Consider the following 13,123-nt stretch of genomic DNA (forward strand, 5'->3'; position numbering starts at 1 on the left):
TCATGAATCGAGTCTGAAAACCCTACCTCGACAAATTCGTCATCGTGTTTATTGGCGATATTTTGATCTACTCGAAAAGTAAAGAAGAGCACGGGCAACACTTAAGAATAATTTTAGAACTTCTAAATCAGGAGAAGTTGTATGCAAAATTCTCCAAGTGTAACTTCTGGTTACAAGAAGTGAAATTCCTCGGTAACGTTGTAAACCATCAAGGAATACACGTTGATCCGAGTAAGGTTGAAGCAATTAAGAATTGGTAAGCGCCTAAATCTCCAAAGGAAATCCGCCAATTCTTAGGCTTAGCTGGGTATTATCGTCGATTTATAGAGAACTTTTCCAGCATCGCCCAACCTTTAACCCTCCTGACTCAAAAGGATCGAAAGTATGAATGGGGAGAAGAGCAGGAAACGGCGTTTCAAACGTTAAAACAAAAATTGTGCCAAGCGCCGATTTTAAGTCTCCCCGATGGAGACGATGGTTTTGTCGCGTATTGTGACGCATCGCGTAGAGGGTTAGGATGCGTGTTGATGCAGAATAATAAGGTTATAGCCTATGCTTCCCGACAGTTAAAAGTACACGAGAAAAGTTACACTACTCATGACTTAGAACTGGGAGCGGTTATCTTCGCACTTAAAATCTGGAGACATTATCTCTACGGTACTAAGTGCACCATCTTCACCGATCATAAAAGTTTGCAGCACATATTCGATCAGAAAGAACTGAATATGAGGCAACGAAGATGGGTCGAGTTGTTAAGCGATTATGACTGTGACATCCGTTATCACCCCGGCAAGGCTAACGTCGTAGCCGATGCCTTGAGTAGGAAAGATCGGGTTAAGCCATTGCGAGTGCGAGCGCTGGGGATGATAATCCAGTCGAACCTTTCGGACCTGATTCGAATCGCTCAACGTGAGGCGTTGAAAGAGGAACAATTGGAAAATGAGGGACTTTACGGCAATGAGAAGAATTTCGAACAGCGCGTGGACGAAATTCTCTATTTCAAAAATCGGGTTTGGATCCCGACCCTCCATGACCTTCGTGAATTAATCATGGACGAAGCGCATAGATCAAAATATTCCATACATCCGGGATCGGATAAGATGTACAAGGATGTGAAGGAGTTCTACTGGTAGCCGGGTATGAAAAAGGATATAGCCACTTATGTCGGTAAGTGTACGACTTGTGCGAGAGTTAAGGTGGAGCACCAGAAACCCTCGGGGATGTTACAACAACCGGAAATTCCCGAATGGAAGTGGGAGCAAATCACGATGGATTTTGTGACACATCTCCCTAAGACGTCCCGAGGACATGATGCGATTTGGGTAATCGTGGATCGATTAACCAAATCGGCACATTTTATTCCGATTAGAAATAATTATAACACTGAGAGACTTGCACAGATTTATATAAATGAAATTGTGTCTCGTCATGGAATACCCATCTCAATCATCTCCAATCGGGATAGCCATTTCACCTCCAATATTTGGCAAGCTGTGCAAGAAGCGCTGGGAACGCGTATTGATCTAAGCACAGCTTACCACCCTCAGACCGATGGTCAGTCTGAGAGGACCATCCAAACCCTGGAGGATTTGCTTCGTGCATGCGTACTGGATTTTAAGGGAAATTGGGATCAACATCTCCCACTCGTTGAATTTTCCTATAATAACAGCTACCATAGCAGTATAAAGGCAGCGCCTTACGAAGCATTGTATGGTCGGAAGTGCCGATCACCACTCTGCTGGACTGAAGTGGGCGACACCCAGGTTATTAGATCAGACCTGGTCCAGGAAACGACCAGCAAAATCCTTGAAATTAGGAACAATCTGAAGGCCGCACGGGATTGGCAGAAGAGTTATGCCGATACCCGTAGAAAACCGTTGTCGTTTGAGAAGGGTGATAAAGTGTATTTGAAGGTATCACATTGGAAGGGTGTAGTCAGATTTGGAAAAGCGGGGAAGTTAGCCCCGAGATATATTGGACCATTCGATGTTACTGCAAAATCGGTCCCGTAGCATACCGATTAGAACTACCTGATGAACAGAGTGCAGTTCACAATGTGTTTCACGTGTCGAACTTGAAAAGGTGTCTGGCGGATGAGACATTGGTGTTACCATTAGAGGGTGTCCAATTAAACGATAAGCTTAATTTTGTAGAGGAACCCATAGAAATAGTAGACGGGAAAACCAAGCAGCTAAGACACAATAAGATTTCGATGGTTAAAGTTAGATGGAATTCACAAAGAGGCCCAGAATATACATGGGAACGAACAGACGAATTCCGAAAGAAACACCCCCACCTATTTCCCGGAAAGGAAGTGGATGATGCTTAAAATTTCGAGGAAGAAATTTCTTAACGGGGGGAGAATGTAACGATTTCGACGAAATCAGGTAGACCCTAACCGGCATGTACTATTTACGTTATAGTTATTATTGAATGCACGATTTATTGATGTGATTATACGAGGATATATGATTCTCAAAATTGATTATACTTGATTAGATAACTTATCGTATTCAATATACGATTAATCGATTGATAGTTATTGAAACCCGATCGAATCGAGAGTTCAGTTATAGATGATATCTATAATATTTAGTGATTCTTACGAAGCATTAATGCTTCGGGATAAGTAAAGTACGGCACAGAAAAAGAATTTCGATTTAACGATACGTCGGTACGTTAAACGAAATATGAATACCAAACCGAGCAAGATACCATCATTCAAGCCGAAAAAGATGCGCAAATAATATTATTATGGTGTTTTATGTAAACAAGGGTTATGGTTTAAACTTTTAAATGTATTAAACCGGTTTAAATGAAATGCATTTTTAAAAGACGAATTAAACGTCTAAACGAAAAACGAACCGAACTGAGTTGATCCAAAACGTTATCCACAATTGGAAATCCAAACTTGTGGACTAGAATGAAGGAGGTGGGCCCCACCCCACCCCCTCCAAACTCACGGCCATAAGTGGATAATTCCACCATAATTTTTCATTTTCTCAAGTAAATAACCAATCTCCATCATCTCTCTAGAAATCCAAAGATTTTGAAGACAAAGCAAGGTAAAAATCGAGTTATTTACGTTTTCATCTTCGTTTCTTGAGTTTATTTGCAAGAAAATGAGGTTTCAAGTGAAAAAAGCGTGAAAACCCGAGATAAAAACCGATTCTTGCATGATGAAGTGATGTATACGGGTTATACAAGGGATCTTGGTCCAAGAAAGGAGTTAAACGAACCAAAAACGAAATTTTACGGTTTAAACTTTAATTTTGAAACAATAACCGAAACTATAGTGTAAGAGGCTTGATGGTGAGTGTAACTTGCTTGGTATTGTGGTATGTTGGTTGTAGGTTCTGTATTTAGTGGTAGATAAGGCGGAAAGACGAGTTTGTAGCTTGTAGTGGCGGAGAACAAAAGGTATATTCGGTTTATGTTCGGTTATGAGTTTTTGGACAGATTGTGAACGGGTTAGAGTTAGGTCATGAAATTTTACAGAAGTGTTAAATACATGAAAATATGAGTTCTGTGAAAATTTGGTAATTTTTGGACAAAGGATGAATATTTGGTAAATTTAATGCTCGGTTTTGGCTAAAAATGGTGAAAAATATTTAAATATCATGATAAATTCTGGAAAATTCAAGATAAGCTTTTTATAACATATAAAAGTCACACACAAAATGTTAGGTCAGTTGGAGAAGTTTATGTAGGTTTTTTCGGTTAAACGAGTTCTAGGGTTTTCTAGTTCGGTTTTAGTGAAAATGGCATGTAAAAGGAGATTTTGGTTCTGGAAAATTACAGGGGACTATGTGGATGGAATGGGTCATCCAGGAAAAATTTGGGATTTTTCTAAGGTCGTTTGGTATTTACGACATATTTAGTGTTTAAATGGTGTTTAAAAATAGATAAATAAATTTTAAATATAAAAATTAATTCTGGAAATATTTTTATAAAATTCCCCACTGTCAAAAAGTGATTTATGCAAAATTTCAAGATCCGGTTAACAGTGTCCCCAGATGTACCGGTTAACATGGTTAAAGTTATATTATTAGTGATTGTATAATAACGAACTTAGGGATCGTATTACAGACCCGGACTAGTAGCTTGCGTACTGTGTTACCTACTTGCTTGCGATAAGGTGAGTTTCACGAGCCCCTTTTTCTGAATTGTTTTTTTTAAATATTTTCTCGCGCGGAAAGCATGTTACTATTAAAATGTTTAAGTACATACTGAACGCATGGATTTGCGTGTATTTATATATATTTTATTGTACGGGAATCGTACGGAAATGTACTAAGATGGTGATTGTCTGAGTTGCTAACATTGTAAGGCCCCGCAACACGAGTGATTAGCTAAAAGCCGGTAGAGTGTGAATAGTACTATTGGTCTGACAAACCCAACTGGTCCGGCATGGATTTGCTGATGTTTCCCAGCCAGTTGCACATGTCTATTTTGTTGTTATTTATTTTGCTATGTAATGTTAGGCATAGCGGTTTGGGGCAGGTTCGTGGGCGGAGTATGCCACGGGGTTGTATGTGGATAGTCAGAGGTTTCACTTGTGGGCTCAGCATAATTACATCGCTAATATATGATTATTATAATGATTTGTCACTGTTTATTTAAAATAGTGAAACTCACCAACTATTCGTAGTTGACCCGCTTTCTTTACATGCTTTCTAGGTACCCTCAAACTGGAATAATTGCTACATGCTTGACGATGCGTGCTTTTTTTTTTGTGGAAGCTTAATGATCTTTTTGTATTAAATATGTTAATGTACTGTTGATAAAACTTATGTGCTAACGCCTAGACGGTAACTAAACTCGGAACAATGTAATATGGTGTAAATTAATGTAGTAGTGTTTTCTTTATAAGCAATGCTGTTGATATCAGACGTGTCTGTTGCACCCCGTTTATGTTTCCGCTACGGTTACGGGGTGTTACATTTTGTAAGGCAACTAATTCGTTGTTACTATAGGCACATGAGATGAGTTACATTATCAGCTTTCGCAATCTATCAAGGCGTTACTTCAGACGATTAAGAATTGTTGTTCCGAGGCAAAAAAAAATTTCTAGATAAGGGATCATAGGGAATTACTCAATCACTAGGGAGATACCATTAGAGTTAAGGGTCGAGATGAAGATTCAACGATTTATGAAAGGTTACATAACTAAATTACCGATTTCCACGAGAGTTGAGGTAGGACCATACTAGTAGCTAGTTCACGGGGTCAAGATGAGGCGATTGATTAAAATTGGTTTGAGAATGTTAGCCAAAGAGGGGTGTTAACGAAGATATTTCTAAAAGAGTTTTGTTATAGGGTTATGGTTCCATCTGTGCATAAGGTATTCCAATTCATCACATTCTAGTGGAGGTTCGATGGTTTAAATTATGTTTTTCAATGTCCTTGAGAAAATGGGATTATCTTATGGAATAGTCTTATTATAGAGTTTGTCATGGTCGGAAAACGAAAAAAAAAAATCAAGCTAAAATGGGAGTTAAAAATTGTTCAGGGTAAGTATATCATCAGGAACTTTTTGCTAGGTCGCACAAACATGGTTTTGGTTTCAACAGGTTCTTAAAACTTCGCATATACACTAGGGTTAGAGGTCTTGCCGCGAAACGCTATATAGGTTTTGAATTCAGTTTATTTTCATAAAAAGGTTTGGAAAAGATATCTTAAGCTTGCCAAAATAACTTCCATATTGGTAACTAAAACATCAAATTTTATGAGGATCCATCTTCAATCGGCTAGTCGCTTCTACTAGTAATAGAACATATCATACAATTTCTACTACTGTTGGACGAGTTATGAGAGCTTCCAGCAATGGTTAAAATTTAGGTTTGAGATTCACAGACTATGACCACACTATAGGATTCATCAGGATTCACATGCACCATAAATTATTATTAAGTGTGCACTCAAAATAATAATTCGGTTTACATGATCAGCCCATTTCCTCCCACCATGCATCAAGTTGTCCCATAGTTTGGATTGCCATGTACAGAATGATACTAATCATGAAATGGTGAGAAAAAGAGACTTTTTATTGATCGTACATAGATTAGTTCAGAGTTTCACCCAAAACTATGGTTGGGAATAGATTATCCGAGTATTCACTCGAGTCGAACACACTAAGAGTTCAGCTCTACAGATGGAAAAAGAATACTTGTTCGTGAAGCAAACATTCAATCTAAGAATGACTTAGAGATAAGCTAGAAATAAAGTGAAGTAAGAATTTTTATTTTCTAAGTCAGATTAGACTTTGAGTGTACCATAAGCAAGATGTTTTCAGTTGCGCAGTAAATCTAGTCTTCCAGCAGCATCGACTAATGAAATGAGTGCGCGACTCAGGAATGAAAATTACGGCATCTCAATGCCGATGAATTTCTATAAAAAAATGCCTTCAAGGGTTTGCCTCAAAGAGGTGTGTCTCACCCGAGACTAAAGATTGGAGTTTGGAGTGGAGTATGGCTAGCAAGTTTAGGATATTCAAGATGGTAGATAGATAAGAGACTCACTTCAGACATACCCAACTCTTGAAGAGGTTATACTCGTTTGGCATTGCCCGTGCAAGGGCCTGAGATGATTCATCATTCTAGACGATGTCGTTGCAATATTCAAGCCAGTATTTCCGCGGCTCCAATGATGTGAGAATGGGTGAAGGTTCCGATGTGACAATAAGAGTGGCGTGCTCCTTATCCGAGGATAATGTTGTGGACGATGTCGACATACCCGTATGGCATTGTAGAGTTAAGTGGTTATGTACTAACATACTACGTACCCCAAGTACAATACAAATGTGTATGCAAATGCTTGTCATAAATGAGTGCAGAAGCTAAGTGCGAAATCAATGCGGTGCGAATACGATGCGTACACATATGCAGTACATGCATGAATGAAATGTATGTCTGGGTTTGTAAGTATTAAAACGGACACAAAGCTTTGAAAAGAGTTATAGACTGGTTTTTAAAAACAAACCTAGTTCATTATAACCAATGGCTCTGATACCAATCTGTCACACCCTCAATTTTCGACTAACCGGGTTTTAACGTGAGGCGCATGACATACCAGGATCTAGCGATGTGTCATAACGAATAACCAATTTATAATGAAAAATATTTTAATATTATTGTTCATCATAAATGAGGTAAGTACATTTACAATAAAGTTGTTACATTTGCGGAAGCGTATAATTTATGAAAAACACTTAAAAACCCAGAGTGCGTGTCAAGACGCCCAGACATAACATTTCATTAAAGACTCCCAACATAATTTGATGCTTAGTGGGATCCATGCATCCTAGACTCATTTTAACTTCGCACGTGTACCTTAAACACCTGAGAAAGACATGCTAAAACGGGTCAACACAACGGTTGGTGAGTTCACAGGATTGAGTTTAAAAACAAGTTTGTCCAAAAACCATTTTAGTAAGTAAACGTTGTAAGCAATAAAGCATGGATATTGTATGCATTAGTAATACCTCTAGTTAATTACGCTAGCAATCATGATACATTAGTGTGAGTTCCATTGTGACCGAGGCTGACTTGTTCGTTTGTTAGCCACCCACGGAGTCTAATATAAGACTAGTGCATATTGCGTTCCTAGTAGATGAAACGCCCCGCGAATCCATCAACCGAGAGCCCCGAGGGAGTTCGTCAATCCCAGTAATACTACCTTTCATTACCGAGCCAATGTACAATTGCAAACGGTCCAATGTGCATGGGGGACTTCAGTTTAAGTTCAGTATTTATACATGAGGTATTAAAAAGTCTACAATTATCCAAAAAGTTTGTATGTTGCATGCATTCCCCCCCTAAAGGAGTATGTAAAAAGTGGGGTAGTGAAACTCACCTCGAATGCGGTTCAAATTGAAAGTCAACTTCTTAAGTCAAGGTTGTTCTAGTGCCTAAAACACACAAGCACTATAAGTATTTGCTAAGCGATTCCTAGAACCCTTAGTATCCAAACAATTCCCTTGTTTATTTGAAGATTGTCCAAAGTTTGACTTTTTGTTGACTTTGACCAAAGTTTTACTTTTTTTGACTTTGACCAATGTTTTACTTTTCGTTTGAATTTTAACCAAAAGGTCCAAGTTGTTGACCGTTGATTAAAAATTGAGTTTTGTTGACCGTTGACTAAAAAGTCCAAGTCTCGATGACCGAAGACTAAAAATTAAGTTTTGTTAACCGTTTGACCAAAATGTTGACCGACGGCCCGTTGATGAATTTTGACCAATTCGTTAGACTCAGAATGTTTATATTATGTTCCTAGTCACAACTTTAACAACAATCAAGTGATGTGCACTTAGCCACTTTTCATGCAATTCTATGATTTAGTCAAACTTTTATTTCTTTCAACATTTCACAAGTAAGACTAACCACTTAGTCAAATAGTTCTAAGTTGACCCGTAAAGTCAAAATTCAAATTAGGATAATCAATATATTACAATTTACAACTATTTTAACTAATCAATATATTGATCATCCTTAACAAATTTCAATCACCTAAAACCGATTTTTCTCATCAACCAAAACTTGAAATTAACTTACGAAATAAATCACACAAGTTCTCACAAGTATTAGGTATATCATATATTTTTCTCATAATTTTATAATTCACCAAATCATACAAAATATTCACACACTACATCAATCTAATTTTTATCTCTATTATAACACAACAGTACACAAATATTTGTCCAAAAATTATATATTTGTCCAATTGATGCAAGAGAAATTGGATTAGATTCCTACTTCAATTTACAACATTCCAGAAGTGGAATCATACCCATATCTATTTTTAACATCAATTTATGAAATTTATAACTCAACTTAGAAACTTTACCTCTAAATCCGGTTTGCAACCCGATTTTATAAATTAATAAAAAGCATTCAAACAAAGTCCAGAAATTAAGATTCTAGACTTTTTGAAAACTAGATTCAAAATACATGTTCATAGATTCAAAAATCGACCAGAAACACAAATGTATCATCAAGTTATTAACCATACAATCTAAGACACAAAGTCTGCCAGCAAGCAGATTCAAACCACAATCCACAAAAACCATGATTTTTACACCCTTATGATTCTAAATCATCAAAGATTATTCTCACATAATCAAATTTCATGTCTTTCTATTATCCATTTAATTTCATAAGAATAACAAATATACTTATAAAAGATTCAAACTTCTAGACCAAAACACATACAAGTCTTTTGACTCATCAAACTTTGATCATCCCCTTTCTATGATCCAAATCATTTTGATACAAGGTTCATATTTATAAAATAAAACATAATATCCTACTCACTTTATTGATCCAAATCAAATTATGAATAAGAATATGTACTAAACCATATTTAACTATTGCTTGGTCCAAGAATCCAATATTCTTTTTTCCAAATTCACCAAATTGTTTATGATTGTTGAGAGAAATTTTGAGAAAATAAAATGTGTGTATGTGTGTGTGAATTGGACGGCCAAAAGAAGAAAAAAGAAAAGTTTAATCCTTCATTGTTATTTACTCATCATTACACCCTCATTAAGTCATCATTAATTTGATTAAACTTTAGATAACCTTATTTAATTTAATTTGTTACATGTTACATTTTATTAAAACATTTCCTAGTAACCATATGTTGTGCACTTCTCTTTTGTTACTTACCATGTAGTATATTATATGCTATGTTATTTAATTGTTCAATCTCTTACAACATATAAGTATACAACTAATCATGTATCATATTAAGCATGTAACATAATTACATCCATCACATATAATACATGCAACATATTATGTGTGACAAATTTATTATAACATATAGCATGTGTGACAAGTTTATTATTCTAGTTATCAATAACTAGTCACCCTCACTTAGGTCACCAATGACACGACTAACTCAATGTATGCATACATGACACTACATGTATAAGAGTTCCTTAACTTAGTTAACAGAACTAACGGAGTTAACTGACACAGTCAATAGGATTTAACTGGGTATAGTTAACGGAGTTAACCTAAAAATGCCGAGTGTCACATTAAGCAAGCTATTTACAAATATTCTCTACAATAGCAAGTTAGGACCATTGCTTCAAATACCCCCAAAAGAGTTCTAAGAAAATGGAAACATAATAACCAACTTTAAATCATAGGAATATATGTAGTGATAAATAAAAAGATGATTTGTTTTCATGAGCATATGTCTATTCAAAACGTCACGTTCTCACAATTTTCACTCACATTCGGTTTATATATCTTATCATACATGTGAAAAATAAGCTTGTAACAAGTTCAAAACTCCACCTTTGTGAAGGGTTGCATAGATCAGAAGTTAATTAGGGTTGGTTTTGTCTAAATCGGGGTTGGGTATTTTGTGGTGGTTCAAGGGTTTAGGTTGATGAGGATGGTAATTGTTGGGAATATTAAGTTGTCTTCAATCAATACTTTTTTTTCTCCCGCTTTGAAAGATATTTTTATTTAAAACAAATCTAGTGACACTTTTAAGGTCAGATCGTCAAGACCAGTTTTGTCGAGGATGTGGATCAGTTCTTCCTCAGTCCTACTATTAACATAATTCCCAACTCTAATGGATTGTTCGGCTTTGAGCCTAATAGATCCAAACAACATTAGTTTGGTATATTTTTGTTGAGACTGAGTTTGACTTTTTCTACATCTTCCTTCGTGGGACCAGTTTCTGCATCCTAAGCATCGTCCGTATCTTTTTGCTCTTCTTTTCATTGCGCTTTTGGAATCTCCACAAAATGGTGGCCTATGTTCCTCTTTGGCGCCACTTTTTCCACACCACATTGCTAAAGTGAAAGATTCTCTCCCTAAGTTCTGGAGGCAACCTAGGTTTGCGAAAGAATGCATATCCAGTTGTTTAGGGTCTGTCGGTAAAAGAGCAGTGTTGTATTTTACCGTTCTGTGAGGGGTAAAGTGGTAAGGTTTTGGTTTATGGTTCTGTAATCTGGAGAATGGTTTGAGGGGTTTGTAGTGATATTACATTCTTCCTTATAAAATGCTTCGTGTGGTCTTGATATGACTATTTGTGGCAAGTTCTAATTCACATGAAACATATGACTCACTCAATGCTTCCAAAAAAATATTTATATGGTATGAGATTTATCTCACAGTATCGGAGGGATTGGGTATAAATGCCAAATTTTGCATAAATGTATTCTCAATATTACAAAACTTCTTTTTTACCTTTTCACTTTTTTGGTTATAATTGATTTTTAGTTTGGTTATTTGCATAACAATTTCTTAGATTTTTCTTTCGGTTTGATTATGAAAAATAGTTTTGTTTGCTACAAAAAATTATAGTTTAATAGGGAATTTTATAATCAGTTGGTCAAGCAATTGGTCAAGTAATTCCCCTCCCCACACTTGAATTTCACATTGTCCTCAATGTGAAAAGATTCATAAGAAGATTAAAATTTAATTAAATATGGTGGGTTAAATGGAAAGGTACTTCCCTACGAGTAACAAAATTTTGACAGATCGTCCGCTATTTTTCGTCTGCTTTCCTGTTTTGTACCTGTATAATATAAAACTGCAAACAACAAAGCATAATTTTGCTAAAAATTGGGTATGGAATCATCCATTTCCGGCTCGTATGGGGTAAATAAGTAGCTACTGAAATGTCTTGGCACCTACGGCCATAAAGAGTATCCAACCAAACAAATAAGCAAGTGACAAACAGTGAATTGTTCAAACAACCATGATAATAATGTCATAAATGTACTACCAGCCCATTCCATGCCCATGCCAGAGATACCAGTGTCGCTGCTCGTCAGCTACCCGTGTCTTGGTCGAATGGTCCCTCCTTCTTGTCCATGCGATATCCTAACCGGTCAATCTCTCCCCTCGTTTATGCATATGCTACTGCTCGCTGTGCGTCAGAGGCAACATTTATCCTGTGATCCTGTCGAACGAGGCAGTAGTGTTAGCTTGGAAGTGGTTAATAAGCCCGTATAGGCCCTCAAATGAATATTGTCTATCGTGGGACGAACTAGGGCAGGCCCCAAATGAAAATGGGCCTCCCTGCTGGTGGTAAGTGCGGTGGCGGGTCTGTGGATTTGGTGATCCTTCTCTCCATTCGGGAACGTCCTGGATCATCATATCGGCCGGGTCTTCGGGATCCCAAATCTGGTACTGGCCATCATGAAATCTTCATACCTTTGGGTCTTTGGTGATCTTCTGGGCCATCAACATTAAGAGGAATCGGTGTCTGTGAGAAGCAAGAGACTCTTTAATATAACAGGGAAGTCATTGGTGTCTAGACCAAATGATTGAATTGGATTTGACAAATATTTGCTACAACTACCAATTACCTGCACACTTTGCTAGAGAATGTAATCAGCCAAGGCAATTTCAGAACAACAACCAGCAAAGAAATCAGTTTTCATACGAAATCCAGAATCAAGGTCAAACAAGGCATTTCTACAACAACAACAACTTTCAATAGAAAAATCATCAACAAGTGGTCCCACAACAGCAACTATATCAGAGAAACCAAAAAGTCCCTCCTCAAGCTCCTGTTAATCAGAACAGAAACAATGCAAATCATCTAAGAAATCAAGGGAATATTGCATTAGCTCAACAACAACAACAAGGTATATTTGATTGGAGCAACCATGCTGATGATATTAAGAAAGCCAATGTAGAAATCATGGCAAAGATAGAGAATGAAGTAGAGTCCTCTTCATTTCAGGAACAATCCACACAAGTTAATGATGCATGATATATGGACAATGGATGTTCCAAGCACATGACCTGTGACAAAAGGTCGCTGATGAATTATGAAGAAAAGTTTGAAGGACTAGTTGCATTTGGGAATGATGAGAATGGAGGGAAAATTGTGGAGAAATGCATTCTCACTAATGGAACAGTGTCTATTGAGAATGTGTTCTATGTCGAAGGATTACTATATAACCTATTGGGCATATCACAAATGTGTGATAAAGGTTATAAGGTTGATTTTGATGATTCTCGTTGTTTCATCCTCAAACCTGAATTTGTAATTCCTCCAAACATGATTATGATGATGGCTCCAAGAAATGGGAACTTATATGAACTGAGAATGAAAGATGCCATTTCAAGAGGTGGAACTTGTTTTG

Source organism: Bidens hawaiensis, unplaced genomic scaffold, assembly GCF_021521415.1.
Source record: "Bidens hawaiensis isolate Kalapana, Puna unplaced genomic scaffold, B.hawaiensis_p1.1 tig00003544_1, whole genome shotgun sequence".
Classification (NCBI taxonomy): Eukaryota; Viridiplantae; Streptophyta; class Magnoliopsida; order Asterales; family Asteraceae; genus Bidens; species Bidens hawaiensis.